The sequence below is a fragment of the Sorex fumeus genome, unplaced genomic scaffold (assembly GCF_029834395.1).
Source record: "Sorex fumeus unplaced genomic scaffold, SorFum_2.1 ptg000063l, whole genome shotgun sequence".
Lineage (NCBI taxonomy): Eukaryota > Metazoa > Chordata > Mammalia > Eulipotyphla > Soricidae > Sorex > Sorex fumeus.
This window is the reverse complement of record NW_026606120.1, coordinates 8,449,815-8,474,018: the sequence shown is the minus strand read 5'-3', so window position 1 is coordinate 8,474,018 and position 24,204 is coordinate 8,449,815. Positions and strand designations below refer to the sequence as shown.

General features: G+C 52.5%; 1 protein-coding gene and 1 pseudogene across 14 annotated transcripts in view; one reads left to right on the top strand and one right to left on the bottom strand.

Annotated features, from left to right (window-relative positions):
* Positions 1-24,204, top strand: part of MEGF11 (multiple EGF like domains 11) — a 311,370-nt gene that overhangs the window by 32,932 nt on the left and 254,234 nt on the right. The window lies entirely within an intron of this gene.
* Positions 6,501-23,301, bottom strand: LOC130036091 (uncharacterized protein C2orf15-like; annotated as a pseudogene).

Sequence of the window (24,204 nt, the reverse complement as noted above, 5' to 3'; positions counted from 1 at the left end):
ACTCCTGGCAAGTTTGATCATATGAAATGCTGAGGATTGAACCTGGGTCAACTGCATGTTGGGCAAGCACCCAACCAGCTCTACTATCTCTTTGGCCCCTGGGCATCCCCATTTTAGACGTGAGAACATTGAGGTTAGTGATAAAACACACCCAGGCTTCCCACCAGGGTCCACCTTTTAGAAAGTCAGGCAAGAAGATAATAAAACAGAAGTTTAGGGCTGGAGTGATAGTACAGCAGGTAGGGTGCTTGCCTTGCATGTGGCCAATCCCCACCATCCCATGTGATCCCTCTAGCACCACCAGGAATGATTCCTGAGTGCAGAGCCAGGAGTAAGCCCTGTGCATCACCAGGTGTGGCCCCACCCCCCCTCCCGCAAAAAAAAAAAGTTTGGCGGGCCAGAGCAACAGTACATTGGGTAAGGTGTTTACCTTGCACACTGCCAACGCGGTTTCATCCTCAGCACCCTCTATGGTCCCCTGTACCTTCTAGGAGTGATCCCTGAGAACAGAATCAGGATTAAGCCCTGAGCACTGCTGGGTTGGTCCCAAAACAAACACAAAGGATGCTCAGTGCTTTTCTGCTGGATCCCAGGCCCCATCAGCCTTTTCTCCCTGCTCCACGTTTTCTGCTCCAGCAGAAGGTCCAGCCGGGATCTGAGAATGCATCGCATCCCCAAAGGGGGGCCAAGGAATTCCCCCCCTCTCCTGGCTTAGCGTGCCTGCGGCCTGCTGCAGGGAGCCTGCCTGACCCATGCTGGCCGTGGGCCGTGCTGGGAACGATCATGGCAGGCCTGACCGAAGGCTTTTAGCTTAATTGACCCAGTGGCTCAGAATGGTAACTCATCAGTCAGCTTTCATTTTGTTCCCTTCATTTAATTGTATTTTCCTCTAGGGAGTCACCAAATCGATGGATCTGTTGGGTGATTTTTTTCCCCCCTGCCATTTTTAAATCTGGGGGAATTGAGAGACAGGTGATTGTCAGTGCCCGTAACCCAACTGAGCTCCATGCAAGTGTCGCTTTCCTTCATTGAAAAGGCTCCCAATAAATCTGGTCAGATGGCTGCGCCGGGGCCTGCTTCTGAGAGCACAGGAGGGTGCCAAGAGGTGCCGAGAGAGCCTGGCATGGGGTTTTGGCTCAAACGCTCGCTTTAAAATGACAGAGAGAAAGCTGGCCGAGTGGGATACCCCAGGGGCACTTTGCCAATTATTCCTCTGCAACCTGAGTACTTCCTCTGCCTCTTCTGGAGCGTCCAGGGATGCTCCAACCTGGAAGACCTGAGCTCGGGGTCCGGGAGTGGGCATCCGATTGTCTTTCCTCTGTGTCGTCCCGTGGCTCAGATCTGAGGGACCAAAAGAGGTGAGATCAGCTAATGTCTGTGCCTTACTCCTGGGGCCCACCCTGGGATAGGGAAAGGGGGGCATATAGAGCTCTGGGCCTCTCAAGCGTTCACAGCCACTCCTGGGCTTGGAGATGCCCTATCTGGACACAGAACTTGGGGGACTCCGATCAGTGTCCCCAACGCTGAGGCCTGGGGCCTTCCTGTACTCTTCTCTACACCCCTCACTGGTCTTCCTCTCAAGATGCCCCAGTTTGAAGAAGATCTGTGGAAATACCCGATTTTTCTAGGCTGCTTTCCACTGCCTCTGGTCTGGGCCAGGTTTCAAGCAGAATAGAGTTCTAGAACTTTCCAGCTGGGACTGGTGCCGTGTAGAGGGATGACTCGACAGGGTGTTGGAGAGATGTTTGGCAGCTGTGGGTCTCCTGCAGACAGGTGTGCTCCCAGCAGGGGCTGGTGCCCAGTTTTGGGGGAGGTGTTGGGGTCCTTGGCTTGATGTGGTGTGGTCAGAACCGAAGCCACTCCCCACCCCCCTGGGAGGTAGGTGCCCGCGTGGGTGAGTGGATGCTTGCGAGAGGATCCGGAGTGTGTCTGCAGACACCCAGTGACTGGAACGCCCACTCCTGCGGGTGTGGAGAGATGGAATGAGAACAGCCATCCATCTCTGCATTTCAATTTTTTTTTCCCCATCCTGAACGCTGTGCGGCTGTGAACTCTGTCTAATCAGCTCACAGGGGTGGAAGGAGAGTGGGCATCCCCTTGATCTGGGGGTTGATGTGCATAATTCCCTTTAATTCATCTCCATGGCTCTTGGAGAGCCCAGGGTTGAGAGTGATTTTCAAAGTCGCTAGCTGGAGTTCAAAGATGCAGTTTTCCGGCTGGACCAGTAAATTACAGGAGCAATTTGCCCTGAATTGCCGATGTGGAAATGCTCCTGGGTCCACCTCAGGGGCGGCAGGCTGGCCGTCTCTCCTTCCCAAGCTGAGGGGATCCCACAGCCCCTGACCCCTGACCTTCAGTGGGTCCCAGGGGCCCTCCTGCTCCCCTTTCCTGATTCTTATTTGTGGGGGAGCTCGAGGTCAATTGTGCACTCCGGTGCTGACAAAACACCTTTACCCTGACTGTATGTCTTCGCACTTTATTTGCCTGTAAGATAAATTCAATTTCCGCATCGAGACCATCAGTCATTTTCTGATGTGATCTGTGCAGCTCGGCCTGAATTGAATCAGCCCCGGTATTACTGTGACAGTTTATTGGGTAAGAAAGTGAAATAAGATGTGTGAATTAAAGTGGGGTGTGGAGGTTCCGGGCCCAGGGGCTCCTGGCGGGGTGCACCCATGCTCCACGCTCTCCCCCCCTCGCTCCTACTTTTCCTACTTCTCTTCACCTCGCCCCTGCTTCTCAGATGCTGGAGCCCAAGGATGGCTGGGGGGAGGGCAAGGTGTTGGGATATGCCAAGGGAGAGGCAGGAAGTCAGTGTGCAGAGCTTGGGGGGATTGTGTTGCAGGCAAGACTCTTGCCTTGCAGGTGTCCGACCTGCTCCATCCCAGCACCCCATCCAGTACCCCCCACCCCCTGCCTCCTAGTCCTTCCAGCAGTGACCCTTGAGCGCAGAACCAGGAACTAGTCCTGAGCATCGCTGCTGGGTATGGCTCCCAAACCAAACCAAAACAACTCAGGAAAGTCAAGATGTGCTGATAATGGGACCAGGTTCAGCCTTTGGGTCTTGCTGGGAAAGAGTTGGAAGCGGGGAGGATGGGGGCCTGGTGGGGCCCCAGCACTTCCAGCTGGAGGCTGATGGTTCTGGGACCCAGAGTCTCTGTGTACCTGCCTCTCCAGCTGCATTCAGCCCCTGATGAGCAGGACAATTACTGAGCTGGTCCCTGGCCCCTGGCCTGCTTCTCCACATCCATCTACTCCTTCCTTCCTCGCACTCCAAGCTGAGATTTGGGTGGTGTGAAGGGGCAGCCGCCGTAGCCCCACTGTAGGCAGGTGCCCAGGGCTGCCGAGCTTGCAGGAACAGAGGCGTTGGGAGATCAGGCTCTGCCTGGCCAGGCTTCCTCACGGGGGTCTCCTTGCACCCCTCACCCTGCTGCCATGCCTCCCTCTCCAAGGCCAGACCCTTTTCTTCTCCTCCAACCCAGCAAACAAGGGCTTGTCTCCCACTGGGGGCCCCAAAAACACATTCCCAGAATGTGGGTCTTGAGCTGGTGCCATAGTCCAGTGAGGAGGATGCTTGCCTCGCAGGTGGCCAACTCGGGTTCCATTCCTGGCTCCACCGAAGGTCCCAGAGCACTGCCGAGTGATCCCTGAGCGTAGAGCCAGGAGGAAGCCCTGAGCACGGCCAGGTGTGGCCCCCAAACCCCAAACAAGCAAGACTGTGTGTCTCTGCGTGTGTAGATGGCCCGGCTGAGTGGGGCTGGGACCCCCTGACTGGATTGGGACCGTCCTGGAAGCCAAGTGCTGCTCCCAGAACCCCAGAGAGTGCCAAGGCTCTGGGTCTGCAGAGGAGTGGCCTGCTGCCTCGATTCTCCAGCTCAGTAGTGTTGGGGATGGCGGAGCACCATGCTTGGAAGTCAGAGTGACACCCCCCGCCCCAAGGGAGGGGTGGAGAAGTGGCTGACTTCGCTCCTGACAGAGTTGAAACAGTATTTATTGAACAGGGTTTCCAAAAATGGCAGAGTTCAATATTGTGGCTACTAGTCACGTGTGCTTATTTAAATAAAAATTAATTAAGAATAAATAGCATGACGAATCCACTTTCTACCCAGAGAATGAGATACATGCAAACATAAATCAGTGAAAAGCAGACGTGGATGCATTAATATCCAATGAATGAGCGAAGAGAACGGCCAGGCCAGAGAGGGACGTCACAGAACCGTGAAGGGCTGACTGATAGCAAGGCTGCAGGCCTGGGACTCAGGCAGGGTGGGTTTTGGTGACATTGACCATATACCCCCCGCAAAATATCGTCTATTAAAAGATTATGAGTTGCCGGTGGCTGTTGAAGCTCTGATTCCTTTTAAAAAAGTAATTAAATACAATTAAATAAAAATATTTAATCATGAAAACCAAATCCCCATGAATTACAAAGTGACAGAACCATTCATGGTTATCTGGCATACAAAATTCTAATCCGAATCCCTCCAGACACCAGCTATATTTCTTTTTCTTTTTTCGTTTTGGTTTTTGAGCCATACCCGGAATTGCTCAGGGCTTACTCCTGGCTCTGCACTCAGGAATTACTCCTGGCAGTGCTCGGGGGACCATGTGGGATGTCGGGGACCGAACCCGGGTCAGCTGCGTGCAAGGCAAGTGCTCTCCCAGCTGTACTATGGCTCTAGATTTCTGAAGCTCATAAAACCACACCGCCAGCGCATGCAGAGAGGGCACTGCCCACTGCTGCCCGTAGTCCTGGGCCTTGTCAGTATGGACTCGGCTTTTACTTGCTCTCTGTTGTGGGAGATCAAACCCAGGACAAGCCATATGCTCTTCCGCTGAGCCCTGCCTCTTTTGTTCTGTGGAAAGAGATGGAAGCACACCTGGTCAGTGCTCAGAATCTGGAGGCTCAGGCCTGCCACTGTGACCCCACTGTGCCGCCTTGGGCAGCTTGCTTTCCCTCTCTGTTGCTCTTCATGTCTCAGTGGAATAGGAGGGGCCATGTCATTGAGGTTCCCCTGAGCTCTCTAGAGCTACAATCTTAAGTATCATTCATCTGACTGTCAGGGAGGGGCCAGGAAGAGGAGATACGTGTGTGTGGAGAAGCTCGTTGGATGTTCTGTTTCAGGCCTGAGTCAGCTGGGTTCACAGTGCTCCCCATAATCAACCCCCTGGCATTGTGCTCTATTCCACTCTGCCTTAACCATGAGCAGATCTCTCCCCCACCCCAGCCTTGGGGACTGCTTTGCCCTTGGACACCTGTGGCCACATCCGAGCTGACCACCCGCCCCTTGCGAGTCTGGGCTGCTATCCTGGGTGTGGGGAGAAGTGCGCCTGTGTTCTGGGGAGCCATGGAATGGACACTGACTCCTGCCGATGGATGGCCTGGCTCTAGGATGCTGGGCCTGTCGGAATTGCTTCTAGAAGCCTCTGCTCCTGGATCCAGGGTGGTGCAGAGCTGATGGGCATCTTGCTTTCCCTTCGTAGATGGGGCTCCCCTCCGTCCCCCAGCCAGAGGCACCCTGAAGGGGCTGTGGGCTATGACGGGGGACAGGTGCTGTGTCCCTTTGGGTCTTTGGAGTCCCCTCTGAGCCTCTGGGATGGCCACTAAATATCGTCTAAATATCGCCACTAGCACCTTTTACCCCTTTCACACCTGCTCTGTGCCCTGGGGAGTTCCCTTGTGTGGGGACTTACTCTGACCTCTGTAGGGGGCTCCTGCAGGAGATTGGGGGGCAACTGGGAGGGGCTGGATTTCCCTTCAAATGTCTTCCTGCGCTGGGAAGCGGCCGGGAGTCCAGGAACGGGTCAGGCTTCTAGCCTTCCCATACCACCTTCCCTGTGTACCTTTTCCCCTCCCCTCTCCTCCTACCCCCTCTCCTTCCCTCCTCCTTCCTCCTCCTCCTCCTCCTCCTCCTCCTCCCCCCATCTTCACTCCCCTTCTCTCTACCCTTGCTCTCTCTCCTTCCACTTTTTCTTTTCCTTAAAAAAATTTTTTTTGGGCGGGGGGGGGGGGGCACATTCGATAATGCTCAGGCTTACTCCTGGCTTTGCATGCAGAGATCACTTCTGGCGGTGCTCAGGGGACCATATGGGATACCAGAGGTAAAACCTGGGTTGGTCATGTGCAAGGCAAACACCCTACCTACTGTACTATTCTATTGCCTCTCCCCCCCCACACACTATTTTTTAAATTATAACATGGTGGTCTACAAAGTTATTCACAGCACAGTTGTTCCAGGCATTCAGAGTTCCAACACCAGCCCCACCACCTGTGTGACCTTCCATCCACCTGTGTCCCCAGTTTTCTTTATAGCCTCCACAAAATAATTTACTTCATATTGCTCATTACAACAAAACGGCAAATAGACTTATCAAAATTTAGGCCAATCAAAGTCGATAAAAGTGATAATTGTTCTCTCACAATGATGCCACTGAAGTCACTGGGGGTTTGCTGGGCTGGCTGGTGCTCTGCACTGCCTGCGTTACCCTGCCATGCAGGCTCAACTGAGCTTGGTGGGCTTCTCGACAACTGTCCCATCAAATTTGCTGTGCTCGTCCTGGGCTGTCAGGCCTGTGAAATTCGGAGGCAGCTCCGGAGCTGTGAAGCGGGAACGGTTTGGTCACTTGGCGGCTTGATGAGGTTCAGTTGCGGCAGCTCGATTCTAGCCAAGTCCAGGTTCCTCACTGTCCCCTCTTCTGCCTTTCCCTCTTTCTCCCCTCCTCCCCTTTCCCCATCCCTTCTCTCTTCCCCTTCCACTCTCTCCTCTTTCTTCCTCCTTTCTCTCTCCTCCTATACCGCCTTCTCACTCCTCCCCTCCCTCTCTCCCCTCCCCCTTCCATACCCTTCTTCCCCTTCCCTTCCCCTTCCTCCCCCTTGCTCCTCCTTCCCCCTCTTCCGATCCCTCCTCCCCCTGCCATCCTCCCCAGACTCCTGCCACCCGGCTTCTTCTCCTTGCCCATCAGGGCTCAGGATGGTATTGTCTTCCTGCCACTGCAAATCCCTGAACGCTTTAACAGTCCTTGTGGGTTCCCCTAATCCTACCTAAGTCTCTGTACACAATCTCCTTCAGTAAACTCTGCTCGAGGAAATGCGTCAGAGTGGAGTTCTGTGCTGAGTCTGTGAGCATCTCAGCATCGGGCGGATGCTTCTGAGCAGGACTCGGATGGTCTCGGGATCCCTGCACACCTCAGGATGGGGAACTGTCAGGTGTGTCCATGGCAGCCTTCCTGTGCTCTCAGGAAAGGTCCACTGTGCTTTCCAGACTTTCTCCTGAGGGATGCTCTTCAGAAAGGGATGGTGTCTGGCCACACTGATACCAAGAGGAGGGCTGGGGGCTTCTTCATGAGGGTCAGCGGCGGTCTTACCCAAGCTCATAGTCAAAACTGTTGAGGATGAGCATGTGACAGCCAACTGGGAGGTACTGACCAGCAGGAAGGGGTGCTGGCCAGACCCAGAGAAGGTGTTAAATGCCCTTCTCTCTGACTGATCACTACTGGCAGCGCTTAAGGACTCTGTGCAGTTCCTGGGACCAAACCTGGGTAGACCACATGCAAGGCAAGTGCCTTACCCACTGTACAATATCTCAACCCCTGGGCTTCCTCCTGGCTCTGTGGTCAGGGATCACTCTTGGTGGGCTTGGTGGACCATATGGGATGTCGGGGGTCGGCTGTGTGCAAGGTAAGCATCCTCCCCACTCTCCTATGGCTCTTGTCCCTGATTTAGCACTTCTGTGTGGTTTGAAAGCCAGTGTAGGTGAGTGGCCTTAGGTCTGCTGGTGTTAGTGAGATTCTGTGGGGTGGGTGGGATGCCAAGGCAGCAGAAAATGCATTGTGGGACAAAGCAGGGCTTATGAATGTTCAGAGAAAGGCAGACGAGGAATATAGGAAAGATTAGGATGTTGGGGGCGTATTGGGAGCAGTATTCCCAGCTGGAAACCCTTTAAAGAAGAGGCATTTCCAAACTTTCAAAGTGGGCCCTCTGGTCTCCCCACTGAACATTTCTCCCTATTAAAAGATCATTTCCCCCCCTGCTTTTATCGGAAACACTGTTCAGTTGACCTGGGAGAATTCACATGGCTCAGTAGCTCTTGATTGGATCTTAAGGAGGCTTCTGATCAATCCAAGCTCTAAATGACCTGAACTATTCTGGGCAGAAGAGTGTTCTGTGGGCTGGAGTCCTGAACCCCAACGGACTGTGTTAAAGGGGGTCTTGAGGAGTATGAATAAAAGGTGTCCATATAGAGGACATGTCCCGGGCACCGCCAGGAGTAATTCCTGAGTGCATGAACCAGGAGTAACTCCTGTGCATCGCCGGGTGTGACCCAAAAAGCAAAAACCAACCAACCAAACAAAAAAACACATATAGAGGACATGTTTCCTGTATGGCTCATTGGGACATGGTTCCGGAATTGGGGAGCCTTAATAGGCTCAGTCGGGGGCTGAAGGGATCAGCGAGAGATGGTGGAGATTTGAGTAGCGCACTGACTGTTCAGACCCAATTCAGTCACCGCAACCTCTATTCCCATCATCGTCCCCATCCCCACCTCCCTGGCATCAGGTGTCGTGAATGATTTCAGGCATTGTAGGTGATGTGGGGAGAAGCTCATGGCCTCTCAAGCCCAAGGCCTGGAGTTCTCTGCCTGGTGCAGCCACATGTACAGAGTGTGGTCCTGGAGGTTCTGCTCTGTGAGGTCTCCAGCATCCAGAGTTGTGTCTGCCCATGTTGCAGCTGCTGGGCAAGCACCCTGGCTGGGAAGTGTGACCTCTGGTGAGCACTTGTGTGAGCGCCACAGCGACCCCTGGTGAGCATGTGTGGAAAAATCACAGCCAAAGAGGCTGCCTCTTGCTCCCAGAACGCCCTGTGGTCTGGCGCACGAGACCCGGACCTGAGGGGTGACCTCAGCAAGCACCACAGCTGAAGATAAGTGCAAACACTTGCCCAACCTAGGTTCCATCACCAACACTTCATGTGGTCCCCTGAACACCAGCAGGAGTGATCCCTGAGCACAGAAACAGGAGTCAGCCCCAATTTTGGCTACGTGGTAGGTTTAGACCGAGGCTCAGGGTCAGTATAAGGTTAGGGTTAGCATTAGGACTGGGGTTCCGGCTAGGGTTAGGTTTTTCTAGGGATTAGGTGTTAGATTTTTCTGAGATCATAGTTAAAAATGCAAGGGAAGTATTGGGCAATTGTTAAAGTTTGGCTAGTTGGTAGTTTTTACCTTTAGCTAAGGTCAGATTTAGTATAGATTAGGGTCAGGATTAGGAGTAGGACTAGGGTGAAGGTTATTATTTGTGTAGGTGTTACACGTTAAGTTTTGCTATGTTCAAAGGGAAAGATTCAAGTTTGGTATGGGTAACTGTAAATTTTGGGTGACTATAAATACATATTGGGTAATAGTAGAGTTAGGTTTCGGGTTGGGTCAGGGTCTGTGTCAGTTTGGATTAGGGTTAGGATCAGAGTTTGAGTTAGGGTTAGGTTTGTGTAGGAGATAGGTGTTAGTTTTTACTTTGTTCATAGTTAAGCAAGTTAAGCATGGGGAGGATTGTCAAATTTAGGTTAATTGGTAGTTTTTGGAATCAGCTAAGGCTAGGCTTACTCTCAGTTAGGGTTAGGGTTAGCATTAGGATTAGGGGTAGGGTTCGGGTTAGGATTTGTGCAGGTCTTAGATGTTTTGCTGTATTTAAAGTTAAGGGTTTGGCAACTATTAAATATTTGCTAAGTGGTAGGTTTAGGCCTTAGCTTGGGTCAGGGTCAGGGTCAGGGTTAGGGTTAGGTTTGACATTGCAAACGGAGGGATGTTCTTGTAGGACTCAGCGTCTGTCCTCTGGGATCTGAGTCTCTCCTGGGGGCTGGTATAAGGCTTGCATTAACCTTGGGCATCTAGCTCATTGCTGGTGGAATTCCCTCATCTGCTTTGGAACTGGGTATTGAAATCCCTTTAAGAGGCGTTTAAGACCAAATGAGATCATGTAGATGGGCTCTGAGCCAATAGACTCGCAAGGAGTGTTTGGAGAAAGACCCTGTGAGGACATCTGGAGGAGTCGCCACGTGCCCGCCCAGGAAAGAGGCCTCATAGCACCCTGCTGGCACTTGGATCCTGAGCTGCCGACCTCCACCACCACGAGGAAATAAACGTCTGGTGTGTCAACCACCAGGTCATAGTATCTGTCACGACAGCCCTGGCACACCGACGTACAGATGTCATAGTCAGGACTCACGTGCTCGGGACCACACTAAAGGCTCCACCTTGGGGAGACATAGGCACCCCAAGTTTAGGCAATGTACCTGCTTGAACACTGTACCTCTTTTGTTGTTGTTCTTTTGAGCTACACCCAGCAGTGCTCAGGCCTTACTTCTAGCTCTCTGCTCAGGGATCACTCCTGGTAGTGCTCAGGGAACCGTATGGGATACCGAGGGATTGAATCCAGGTTGGTGGTGTGCAAGGCAAAGGCCCTAACCACTGTACTATCTTCCTAGCCCCCAAAGATTAAACATTTTGTGATTAGCACCATGCCTGGCACAAAACTGGTGTTTCCCTCACTTCTGTCATGTGAATGAAGTGGAGACTATTGGACAGCACTCAGGAGCCTCTGGACAGAGACTTGGTTGGGCACATGAAACCAAGTGAACCCTCTTCCTTCTGGGAGAAGGAGGTGGAGGAGGTGCTGACAATATAAGAATCCCTCTGGATAGGAACTGCGTGCTGCAGTAGAAATGACATCTGCACATGTTTGTTCATTGCAGCACTGTTCACAATAGCCAGAATCTGGAAACAACCTGAGTGCCTGAAAACAGATGACTGGCTAGAAAAACTTTGGTACATCTACACAATGGAATACTATGCAGCGGTAAGGAGAGATGAAGTCATGAAATTTGCTTATAAGTGAATAGACATGGAGAGTATCATGCTAAGTGAAATGAGTTAGAAAGAGAGGAACAGACATAGAAGGACTGCACTCATTTGTGGAATATAAAATAACATAATATATGATGGACACCCAGGGTCAGTAGATAGAAGAGCCAGAAAGATTGCTCCATAGTTGGAAGCCTGTCTCATGAGTTCGGGGAGAAGGCAGCTGGAATAGAGAAGGGATCACTAAGTCAATGATGGTAGGAGGAATTGTTCGGGACAGGAGATGTGTGCTGAAAGTAGATAAAGGACCAAATATGATGGCCTCCCAGTATCTGTATTGCAAAACATAATGTCCCAAAGTAGAGAGAGAGTATGGAGGAAATTGTCTGCCATGAAGGCAGGGGGAGGGTGGGAAAGGGGGTGGGATGTGTTGGGAACATTGGTGGTAAGAATGGGCACTGGTGGAGGGATGGGTGTTTGATCAGTGTATGATTGAAACTCAGACATGAAAGCTTGTAACTGTATTTAACAGTGATTCAATAAGAAAAAAAAAAGAACTGCATGCTGAAAATAAGTAAAGGAACAAACATGAAATCTCTAACTATCTGCACCACAGACCATATCTCTCAAAAGGAGAAAGAGAGAGACAGGGAGAGAGAAAGAGAGAAAGAGAAAGAGAGAAAGAGAGAGAGAGTAGGGTAGGTTGGGGTGGGGGGGGTGGCGGGAGAGAAATTGGGGACATTGGTGGGAAATGTACACTGGTAGAGGAAATGGGTGTTGGAACATTGTGTGACTGAAACCCAAACACAAACAGCTTTGTAGCTGTGTATCTCACTGTGATTCAATTGAAAAAAAAAAAGAAAGAAAAGAAGAAAGAGAAAGCCAAGGTTGATAAGTCATGACTTGAACTGACATGGCTAGCAGGTTGAGACTTGGGTGTCAGTCGGGTTTTCTGACTCCACATTATTTCCTTAGTGTCTCTGGAGGGTTTCCTAGAGCAGGTGACACAGCAAGTGGAGGGGAGACAGGGGTGTGGGAGAAAGCTCAGAGGCCCCTTCTGACTGGTGCCAGGGACGCTGTGCAGTTGGACTTACACCAGACTCATTGTGGGTATGAGAGAGAGCAAGACAGTGTGTGAGAGAGAACAAGACAGTGTGTGTGTGTGAGAGAGAGTTTGTGTGAGAGAAAAAATTGTGAGAGAATGTGTGTGTGTGTGAGAGAGAGAGAGAGATTGTGTGAGGAAGAGAGCATGTGGGAGAGAAAACCTGTATTTGTGTGAGAGAGAGTGTGAGAGTGTGTGGGGGAGAGAGACACTTTCTGTGAGAAAGTGCGTGTGGGAGTGTGTGTATGGGAGAGACAGAGTGTACTTGAGAGAGTGTGAGTGTGTGTGAGTCACGTGGATGCCATCACCGTGCCAGAGTGGCGCAGAGGCAGTTTCCTCTTCAGGTTCACGCTGTCCCTCAGATGAATGCGTGTTTCCCTCTGGGCTGGCTCAGTTGGCAGAGCCACAGAGGCAGATGTCGCCTGGGAGAAGGGAGCAGGACCTGCCCGAGGAGGCTGAGAGCCAGCTCCACATTGGGGGATGCTGCGTTCCGGTTCAGAGAGGAGCAGCTGATAGATCAGTCTTCCTCATTCTTTCTACTCCTAAAAACACTGGCCCTGGCCCGCCAAAGTCCTGGTTTGCCCAGTGCATCCCAAGGACTCTAGTTTAGTGACCGGAACCTCCCTCAGGTTGGAGCCATTTTCCACAGGGGAGGTGGGGACTGAGGCTCCCTCAGAGGGTTGAACTCTCTCACGCAGAGTGGGGGCTTCCTGCCTGGGAAAGAACTGTGTCTCTCCCTTCAGACAGGGAGCTCCCGTGGCAGGGCCCGTGTCTCCCTGAGACTGGCCTTCCTGGTGAGGTGAGGCTGTCTCTTCTGTGAGACCAGCCAATCTGGTGTTGTGGCTGACAGTGGCTCTGCCTTTCCTCAGGCTCGTTCATTTCCAGAGCTCAGGCTTTTCTGGATGAGGGAATCTGTGAGCCACTGAATTGTTCCCAGAAGTACCATTTCTTTCTTCTGTTCTCTCCTTTTGGTTTTTGGGTCACTCCTGATGGAATTCGGGGCTCGCTCTTGGCTCTGTGCTCAAAGATCACTCCTGGTAGGGCCCAGGGGACCATTTGGGGTGCGGGAGATCAAACCTAGATTGTTTGCATGCAAGATGAGTGCCCACCCCTGTGTACTCTGGCGCCAGCCCTCAGCAGCCGTGTTTCTTAGCCTTTGGGGCCTCTCTGTGGTTCCAAGAGCAGCAAACCAACAAAGATCCCGGCGACCTTTGAGACAGACTCTGAAGGCTGGGGTGAAGTGGGTCAGGGCACGGGCACACTGGTTGCAGAGGCCATGAGCTCACTGCGCCTCTGCTCCTGCCAGAGAGGTTAGACACAGGGAAATGGAAGACTTTAAGAGGCGCCCTCCTGCTGGGCTGGGCATCAGGGTGGCCACTGAAACAGCTGGGAATGTTCTGTTGAGCCAAGGGGTGTCTTCCTGATTGATCCCTGACATCTCATGTCCCCCGAAAGGTGCTGGGAGAAGCTTCTGTGGATGGTTAGCCCAGTCCCGCCCCCTAAAAAGTTATTTGTTTAAAAAGAAAAGACAGTTCCATATCCCAGCCCGCTCCCCTAAAATCCTGGCCTGGGGTTGGAACAGATTCTCTGCTCGGTCTTTTTTCCACGCTGAGAATGGTCTCCCTCTTGCCTCTTTTCCACCGAAACAGAAGGTGATTCTCGCATGTTCTCAGTAAACAGAAGGTGGTTCTTGCATGTTCTCAGGGCTCTGCTTTGCGCCCAAACCCACACACACTGCCAACTTAGGCCAGTGGGTGGGAGGTAACCCAGGTTTTGTAGACAAGGAAAGCGAGACACAGGGGGCTTCTGAGGGCTTCTGACCTACCCAACAAGGAGGTGTGGGAGTCAGGATCAGAACCCATGTCTTCCTGAATCCCAGCCTGGGCGAGCCCCTTCCTGGCGGTCACGTGACCCACATGCGCCATTGTGCAGGGACCCTAACCCATTTGGTAATTGCAGTGTTTAAGTCGCCGTGTGTGCAGTGGAAAGGAGCCCCAGCTGAGAATCTGTTCCTCTTCCCAGGCCAGGGTTTTAGGTGACTGAGGTAAGGATGGAACTGGCTTTTATTTTTAAACAAATAACTTTCTTGCAGGGCGGGGATCTGGGCTGAAGGGCACAGAGACTTTTCCGGCTCCAAGCTGGGGCCCGTGCAGTGCCCGGGACAGACTCTGGCCTCCTCATACCCTGACTGCCAACTCTGTGGGCTGCACAGCTGAGACACTCACCTGATCTCAACCCACGCGCTGGTGAGAGTCCAAATCCCAGCACCCCGCACCCCTTCTCCACAGGGGCTGAGGCAAATCACAGGACCTTTCAGAAGCTCACGTTCTCCCCTGGAGAATGGGAGGATTAAATCATCCGCAGCCTGGTATGGTCAGTGTGGTCATGGAGATCCAGCTTCCTGCTTTCCCCGAGTCAGACGGCCTCTGCCCGCGTGTGGAGAGTCAGCCAGGCGCCAGTGGGCAGGTGAGATCTGCACGCCTGGCTACGGCCCAGCTGATCTCCACCAAGCAGATGGTCCTTCCTCCCCGGGGCCCCTTCCCTGACACCCGTCTGTGCTTCCCTCTCCCTGGCATTTTCTCCGTCACTCCCTTCCATGGCTCCCTCTATGTGCCCCCTCTGCATTTCTTTTCCACGGCCCCTGCTGTGGCTCTTTCTGCAACACCCATCTGTGTCCCTCTTTGGACCCTTTTGTAGCTCCCTCCCCGTGGCACCCTCTGTGTTCCCCCTCCGTGACACTCCCTCTGTGGCTGCCTGGCTGTAGTGCCCTCGGACCCTCAGGGAGACCCCACAGGAGTATGGCAAAGGCGTTTCTTCCCTAGACAGCTCCCACCCTAGGTGGGATCCTGGCACCAGCTGCTGAGAAAGTGGGGTTCCACTCTAATGTGGGCAGCACATGCTGTTAAGATTTTGCAGTTAAGACTGTGCAGTTAAGACTGTGAAGTGCCTCTGCTACCTTTCAGAGGCAGTTCCCCATCTCGGCTTGGCACAGACAGTGATTCCCCCTCTTTCTCTGGGGGGTCTGGCCACCCCAGCAACCCTAGCAACCCTTCTCTGCCACCTGATCAGGGCTGGGGTCTTTCTAGAGTGCAAACAAGCACATTTATGCAAATAGCAAGCAAACCAAGCCTTCCTGGAGTTATAGAAAGGAAATAGAAGCCTTGGGCAGTGCCCAGAGCCTGGCATGGAATAGGGTGTCTGAGTTCAGGCTGCCCCATGGGGATGTGAGTGAGCAGTCACCTGGGGTGAGTATGGGGGTTGTCGGGTCATGGGGGGGTCTCGGGTGGGCAGGGGTGTCTGGTCAGGGACCACAACTTCTCTTTCCTCCTCGCCCCACTATCTACAGGGTCCGCTTTTGGTTCCTTGCCTAGCTGAGGGATGCCTAAAAGTGCCCCGTCACTTCCAGCTTTCTGCCCTGGTCACCAAGGCTCATTTCCGCTTGTCCCGTCCGTCCCCTTGGAGGGACATTCTTTTTTTAAAAATTTTTCTTTTAATGAAACACTGTGGGATACAATTACAGACTTACACACTTTCATGATTACGTTTCAGTCATACAATGGTCGAGTACCCATCCCTCCATCAGTGCCCATTCTCCATCACCAATGATCCCAGTATCCCCCCCACCCCACCCCGGCTCCCTCTGCCTCTGTAGCAGGCACATTCCCTTTCACTCCCTCTCTCCTTTTGGCTGTTATGGTTTGCAATACAGGTATTAAGTGGCCATCGTGTTCGTTCTAAAGTCTACTTTCAGCACACATCTCCAGTCCTGAGTGAGCTGGAGGGACATTCTGCGTTGCTTCCTGTCCCTCCTGGGACCTTCAGCCGAGAGGAAGGAGCCGGAATACCGGCCCGGGCCTAGAGAGTGCTCACTGAAATTTGGCTTTGATCCTCTGGGGTTGCCATGGGCTTCGGGGATTTTGTGAAAAACCTCCTGGTGGTCCCAGCAGACCCCCAGTTTCTGTCTTCACAGAGTCGAGATCTAGGCCCTCTTGTCTTCCCAGCTGCTCCCTGGCACTGCAGAGCCCGGTCCATGCCATCTTCCCTTCCCAGGAGGAGGGGGACTGGGCCGGGGTGGGGCATCACTTCCCAAGGAAACTGAGAGAATGGGGCGCAAAGTGGGGATCTCTCAGACTCCGCAGCGAGGGGCAGGCTCCAGGACTTCCTCTTTGACTTGGAGCCTCAGTTTCTCGGGATGGACAACGAGAAAGACAATTTGGGGACTCCGCTGGGTGCCGTGAGGGTAGGATGCTTAGCCGCTGTGCGATTGCCCTTCCCAGCCCGGCTGCTCACCTCCCAGTGCTCTGTGGGCTGCCCTCCCGAGCCCCTCCCCACGGAGGTGCTGCGCAGCCCAATCTCCACCTCTTCCCGCGCTGCAGAGCACAGCCAGTATCTCCTGGGGAGATCCGGGTGGTAATTAGGCTAAATAATTTAAAGTAACTTTTAATTTTTAAATAATTCTAATTTGCATCAATGCAATTTACTTTCCCTCTCTCCCTATTCTTCCTCCTGTCACGGAGTCCCTTGTCTTATTTGTTTGTTTATTCACAAGTGAGGGAGGAATCCTCCCCCCCCCCCCCGTCCCCCCCACCCCCCCAACCAATTTGCTCTTAATGGCAGCTCGCCAGCCCGACTTGGAGCCTGTACAAAGCCTAAGGCAGAGGCAGGGGACCAGAGTCTCTGGCGGGCAAACATCTGTGAGGGGGTTTGACCAGCCTGCACCCCCCACACTGGCATGCCCCCGTCACCCCTCATGCCCCACCCTCTGCCTCCCCATAACCTGTGGGGTACCCCATGGAGGCTCAAGAAGAAATGCACAGGAGTTGAGTTTGTGTGAGTGTATGTGTGAGTGTGTGTGTGGTGTGTGTGGTGTGTGAGAGTGTGAGTGTGTGTGGTGTGTATGTGAGTGTGTGAGTGTGTGTATGTGTGAGTGTGTGAGTGTGTGTGGTGTGTGTGTGGTGAGTGTATGTGTGTGTGAGTGTGTGGTGTGTGTGAGTGTGTGTATGTGTGAGTGTGTGTGGTGTGAGTGTGTGAGTGTGGTGTGTGTGAGTGTATGACTGTGTGTATGGTGTGTGAGTGTGTGTGAGTGTGTGTATGTGTGCGAGTATGTGTGTGGTGTGTGAGTGTGTGTGTGAGTGTTAGTGTGTGCGAGTGTGTGTGTGTGTATGTGTGGGTGCACTCCTTGGGCGGCCCAGGGACCAGCTCTCAGCCTCAGCCCCAACCCATCAAGGTGGTCTGCAGCACCTTCCTCTCCAAGGGGGCTGTTTGGGGAGCCGGCGAGGGCTCCAGGCCAGGGAAGCCCAGCTGTGTGGGACAAGGGCTCTGGAGCTTGGCCTGGGGCAGGCGGAGTTGGTGGCCTGGCATGACTTTTTCTACCTCTCCTTAGTGTTGTGTTTTAAACATTTGTAGAATTTTATTTAAAAATATTCTTTGGAAGTTATTTCAACCTTATAGGAAACAAGACAAGAGGATTTCTAATACTCTATTTTTTATTGTTGTTGATTTGGGCCATAGCCAGCAGGAGGTGTTAAAGGCTTTCTTCAGGCTCTGAGCTCTGGGGTCACTTGTGACGGGGCTCTGGGAACCCTGTGTGGTACCTGGGATCAACCCAGGCCAGCTGCCTGCAAGGCCAACACTCTACCCACTGTACTATCTCTCCAGCCCCTCAAGTACCCTTCACCTAGACCCTCAACCCTTAACCAAGATCCTTAACCTAGACCCCACATTTTAGCTGCCACATTGGCTTTCTTGCGGTTATTCTCAGTAGGAAGCATTTTGCTCCTATGGCAAATGCCTGGAGTTTGTTTGTTCATTCGTTCATTTGTTCCTTCCTTTCTTTTTTCTTTCTTTTTCTTTTCTGAGCCACACCTGGCACTACTCAGGGCTTGCTCGTGGCTCAGCACTCAGGTATCATTCCTGGCTGTGCTCAAGGGGACCGTGTGGGATGCCAGGGATCAAACCCAGGTCGGCTGCAAGCAAGGCAAAAACCCTACCTGTTAACCTGTTGTATTATTTCTCTCTCTCTCTCTTTCTCTCTCCCTCTCTCTCTCTCTCTCATTGAATCATCATGAGATACAGTTACAAAGCTTTCATGTTTGAGTTTCAGTCATACAATGATAAAACCCCCATCCCTCCATCAGTGCACATTCTCTATCACCAATGTCCCCCCCTTTTTTTTGCATCACACCCAGCTATGTACCAGGGTTATCCTGGCTCATGCACTCAGGAATTACTCCTGGCGGTGCTCAGGGGACCATATGAGATGCTGGGAATCGAACCCGGGTCGACTGCGTGCAAGGCAAATGCCCTACCTGCTGTGCTATTGCTCCAGCCCCAGCCAATGTCCCCTTTTTCAACCCTCCCCCTGCCTCCATGGCAGACAATTTCCCCCATATTCTCTCTCTACTTTTGGGCATTATGGTTTGCAATACAGATACTGAGAGGTTATTATTTCTCTTGCCACCAATAATTTCAAGGTCCCACTTCGAGGGATAATCTTTTGGCACCTGGAAGGCAGAGACCCAGGGTGGACGCACAATGTTGTCAGCTGCCCAAGCTGGCTCCCGCGCCCAGCGCCCTTTGCCCCCAGTATGGTGGCTGAGTCTGTTCTGTGAGCGCCTGAGTCCCACCTGTTCAGTCTCCGCTTCTTTATCCATGAATACCAGACTGGGAAAGTTGTCTCCGAGCACCCTGGGAGCTGATGTCATGGAAATTCTTGGCCAGGCCATTCCTAGACTTATTTCTCCCGGGAATGTGCTTCCATTTCCACCAAAAAGCCCTTTGTAACCTTCTCATTGGAACTGTCCCCAAACAATATGTTTTAGGATTCCGGAATTGGAAAGCAACGAGCGTTAACTGCTTTCTATGTACTGTCCCTTTCATACACTTCATTTGCCACCTTGTCCTTCGTCCCTGGGAGAGAAATAGTGAGGAATGCATTTATTAGGAGAGATAACGGAGTCTCAGAGAGGTGAGGTAATTCACTCAAGGTCACCCAGCCAGTGGTGGCGAAGGATTCCAATGAAGTTGGATTCATTTCAGTCACTGCTGCCTCTAGTGTAAGCCCCGGCTCAGCCAGCCCTCGCCCTGTGGTTTTGGGTAAGTTCCCTCGCCTCTCTGAGCTTCGGTTCCTCCTCTGCAGAAGGCCAAGAATCATGACTATCCTGGGCACAAGTAGGACGAGAGAATCCCAGGGCCAGGGAGATGGCTCAGGGGGTGAGCCATAAGAGCCCCAGGTGAGACCCCCAGCACTGCTGGAGCCCACCTGGAGGGGTCCCTGAGCACCAGAGTGTGGCCCAAAATAATTTAAAAAGGAAGAAAAGAGAAAGTGCTTAAAATTGTTTTCTCTTGAGGGGCTGGAGCAATAGCACAGTGGGTAGGGCATTTACCTTGCACTAGGCCAACCCGGTTCAATTCCCAGCATCCCATATGGTCCCCCGAGCACCACTAGGAGTAATTCCTGAGTGCAGAGCCAGGAGTAACCCCTGAGCATTGCCGGGTGTGACCCAAAAAGATTTTAAAAAATTCTTTTTGAGACACAGTGATTTACAAGAGAGCCAGGAGTAACCCCTGAGCATCGCTGGATGTGGCGCAAAAAGATTTAAAAAAATTTTCTCTTTGAGACACAGTGGCTGTTTACAAGACTGTTAATGATGGAATGGCAGGAATACCATGTCTAACCACCACTCTCACCTGCCACCAGAGTGTCAGCACCCCCCCCCCCCCATGTCCCACGTCCCCCTCTACCTCCGCTCCCCTTAGGAAGTGCTTTCCAGATAGCCATGGGTCAGCAAAGCTCTAATCCATCAGGGTGTGGGCATGGGGGGATTCACCCTTGGGTTTCATTCCTTGGTCTTGGGGTGAACTGGCTGAGTAGACGGGGCTCGGCAGAGTGACTGCTGACAGCCTTGAGCCCTGCTGTGGAACAGGTGATCCCCCCAAATCTGCACACAAGCCCGGGAGCCATGCCTTCCACCCTGGCTTCCCTCTGGACACTGCCTTCAGGGCCTGATCGGCAGCCCTTTCCCCAGAGGCAGTTCTGATGCCCGTGGCATGGCCCTGGCAGAGTCTAGCCTTGCCACTGCTGTGCCTGGGGCAGGTCTGGGCACCCAGCCAGGGCCCAGGCCTTAGGCAGCTCCCCCAGGAAGTCCTCCTCGTCCCCCAGAAGGTCTGGGCTGCATAGTCCCTTCCTGTTGCTGTGACATTTCAAATGCAGGAGAGGCCCGAGCATGACAGTGTGCCAGCCTAGATCAGGGATACATGCAGCGTGTTCATTTCCATGGTCCCCACTGGCTCAGCAGAGCCCAGCACCTTCATGACCTGATTGGGCAGAGAAATGCAGGGCTACTGACGGGGTGGGGGGAGAGCTCGGTGAGGGGGAAGAGCAGGAGAGGGAGCAGGGGGGTCCTGATACCCCGCTGTCAGCACAGCACCTCTCAGACAAGTTGCTCCATCAGGGGCCTGGTCTGGCCCACATGTACCCGTGCTCTCTGACCCTTGTTCCCTGCAAGCATTTTTCTCCAGAACACTGTGCCTGACCTCTCCCCTCCCCTTGCCCTGTTTTGGACTCCAAAGTCTCTGGCCCAGTCTGGGGGACCTTCGAGGCTGCCTCTGGTCCTGGGTTCCGTGCGAGAGGCTGTCGCTGAGTTCTGGAACTCACTGCCTGGGATCGGTGCCCAGGAAGGACCTGCTTGTATCCAGCCCCGGCAGTGCTGAGACCAGCAGGGAAACTGCCACAAATGCAAACAGGGGGTTTGCCACCGGTGAAGAATGCCGTGCAAGACAGGAAGGTTAGACTGGACTCAGGACAGAGTTTCAGGGGACCTTGAGGTCATGTGGGCCCCGGGTAGGAGCTTTCAGGGGGCACTGAGCTGGCGCCAGGTCCTAGGGATAGCCAGATGCTTGGAGGAGGCTTTGCTCAACATTATCTCAGTGGATGACCTGTGGGACCCCTTGGTGTTACGTACTGGGCACAGAGGTACTCCTCTCCGTCGGGATCTTACGGGGCAGAAGGGACAAGCTTGGAAGGAAAGGAACATGGTTCTAGAACAAGCACAGCACCGTGGGATCTGGGCTGGGCAGGAATAGAGAGACTGAGGAAGGAAGCTATGCACTGGGACAGTGTCCGCATCGTTGAGCAGTGGAGGATGGTCGGAGATTCCAAGTGATCGAAGGGGGAGTTTTGGGAGAACTGAAAGCAAGGAGGGGTGCGCCAAGAGGCTTGGGTGTGGGGAGATGGGGCATCTTTTGGTGCTGGTGGCCTTCTGTCTTGAAGGATTTGGAGGTGCCGGGAGGAGGAGGTAGAATGGATGGGGAGAGACCGGGTGGAAATGCAGCCATGCGGGGGGTTAGGAGGAAGGACAGACAGATGCTTTCGTGTTTCCCTTTGCTGCAGTACAGCTATGCACTGTCAACCCCTTGTACGTGAAATACACAGTCTGCATAGTGTTGCTGTTTCCGTCAACCTTCTCTGCGAGCAGGATCGTGAATATCTCCATTCTCCATTTGTCGTCCATCTGTCGCTGTCACATCCCGCCCAGCCAGTCACTGGCCTTCTTGGGTAGATTCTTCAGCATCTGCAATTCTGAGGAAGCTCCCACGTGGTGCTCAAGAGGCCCAGGGGTCACTTCCAGTGGTTCTTGGGTAACTGGACCAGATGGTTCAATGTAAGGGCCAAGGTTGAGGTGTATTAGGATTATCCAGATCACCCGGCAGTGCTTGGAGGTCTCCAGGGTTATACCTGGCAGTGTTCAGGGGACACTGTGATGCTGGAGATGGGCCCAGCATGTTCTAACCCCTGTACTGTCTCTCCAACACCTATGATAGAAGACTATGGAAGTGAAAACATACGTTAGGATAGCACTGTAGCACTATTGTCCCATTGTTCATCAATTTGCTGGAGCGGGCACCAGTAACGTCTCCATTGTGAGACTTGTTACTGTTTTTGGCATATTGAATACACCATGGGTAGCTTGCCAGGTTTTTCCATGTGAGCGGGATACTCTCAGTAGCTTGCCGGGCTTTCTTGAGAGGGACGGAGAAATCGAACCCAGGTCGGCCTTGTGCAAGGCAAATGCCCTACCCACTGTGCTATTGCTCCAGCCCACATTAGGACAAAGCACTCTTTTGGGGGTCTTCTTTCATGCAGTACAATGATCTTGAGCTTCACTCACATTGGGCGCCATAGACACTTATTGGAACTTGGCCGCTCAGGTTTGATCTTGGGAAAATCTCTTATTCCTTGCAGCTCAGAGTGAGGTGCAGGGACCGGCTGCATCAGCAGCCCGGGAGAGCTTGTTAGCAATGCAGAACCTCAGGCCCCACCGGGACCCTAACTCAGAACGTACTGTAAGCTGCGTGGAGGGCGCTGTTTCTTCCTCCTCCCTGTTGGGGGAGTGAGCGCAGGTGCAGGGAGTTCTGTGGAGTTAATTACAGTCGGTTAATTGCGCCTTGTCATCAGCAGGCTTTGTACGGCCTTTCTCTGCGTATCTTCTCCTCTCCTCATCCCCACCTTCATCACCCTCCTTGTTGATGGGTTTGAAGTTTTTCAAAACCAGGCATTGTCAACTAGGTGGGGTCACGGTGTGAGTCTGGGGTGGAATCACATGCATTTCAGTGTGCCACCAATAGCAGTTTTGGACATCCACCCTGTTGCCTAGGGGTGCCCAGCACTGGGCATGCCACGGGAGCTGAGTTCTCAGTGGTGCATCTCTGATAGATTTTCCTCTCTCTCTCTCTCTCTCTCTCTCTCTCTCTCTATCAAAATTAGGTTCTCATTTAATATGCCATGTTAGTGGAAAACAATTTTTGGTTTCTTTGTTAATAGGTGGGCTGGAGCGATAGCACAGTGGGTAGGGCTTTTGCCTTGCACATGGCTGACCTGGGTTTGATTCCTCCCTCCCTCTCAGAGTGCCCGGCAAGCTACCAAGAGTATTCTGCCCACACGGCAGAGCTCCCCATGGCTATTTGATATGCCAAAAACAGTAACAAGTCTCACAATGGAGACATTACTGGTGCCCGCTCAAGCAAATCGATGAACAACGGGAGGACTGTGCTACAGTTGTTAATAGGTACAATGACTTCTTTCGACATATGCCATTTCTATTCCATCAATTTCTTTAACATATAACTACTGAGCTCAAGGCTTACTCTGGATGAAATACCATACCAGTCTCTTCACTTCTTGTAAAGTGTTGTTGGTTTGGGTCTTCTAATCTTGCAGTCTGGAAATAAACAAGTTGCTAGTCCCAGCTTACATTTCTCAGTCCTTTGCATTATGTGATCTTCCACTTTTGAATTCATATGCATAGGTGATATCTGTGTAGACGATTTACTAAGAGAAAATCCCATTGGGACAGTTGGATTAAATGTCACGTTGGTCTGCAAGAATTTCTTTAAGTAGTTGAGCACCATCTCTGAGCATCTCCAGCCTCATTCTGCCACAATAACTTCATCCTTGGAGGTGGAACCCATCTCCCGCTTGGTAAAAGTGTCTGTGACCCAGAGTTGCTGGTTGCTTATTTCACCAGTGGGAAGACCTTAGTAAGCTGTGGGCCTCCAATCAGCGCAAGATCTGAGTAGTTGTTTTTCTTTGAGTTAAGTTTTCAGCTGATTTCTTCAATGGTCTGAAGTCCAGAGTCCCTGAGACTGTTTCATTTCCCCTGAACTCATGAAGTGCTGTAACTTCTGATTTTTTTTCCCTATGAATAATGTGCCAGCTGGTCCAGGGAGCTGTACGTTGCTCCAGTGTGCAGCTTTGTTGAAAATCTTGATTCTGCAAACTCTTCCGAAGGGAGTGACAGTGCCTGCTTCTGTGTAATCATTTATAGATCAGGTAATGATTTCCCTCTTGGCTTAATGACAGTTCTAGTCTCAGGAGAGCCGGTCAGCTTGTCAAATAGTGCTGATGTTTCCTCGGTGAAACTTGCTCCCTGGTGTGGGTCCTTCTCAGTCCTGGCACTGGTCATGGGTGAGACAAGCCACTCCTTTCAAAGGCATCTCGGTGTGAGAATTCCAGAGCAGGCAGGATGGGGGAGGACGAGGAGCCGCTTCTGCCTGCCTTTGATACTGGCATCACTGACAGGCATTAAAAGGCTACATAAGGGGTCAGAGAGATATAGTACAGTGGGTAGGGCACTTGCCTTACACGCAGCTGACCTGGGTTTGATCCCTGACACCACCAGGAGTGATCCCCGAGCCAGGAGTCAGCCCTGAGCATTGCCAGGTGTGACACAAAACAGCAACAACAAGGTT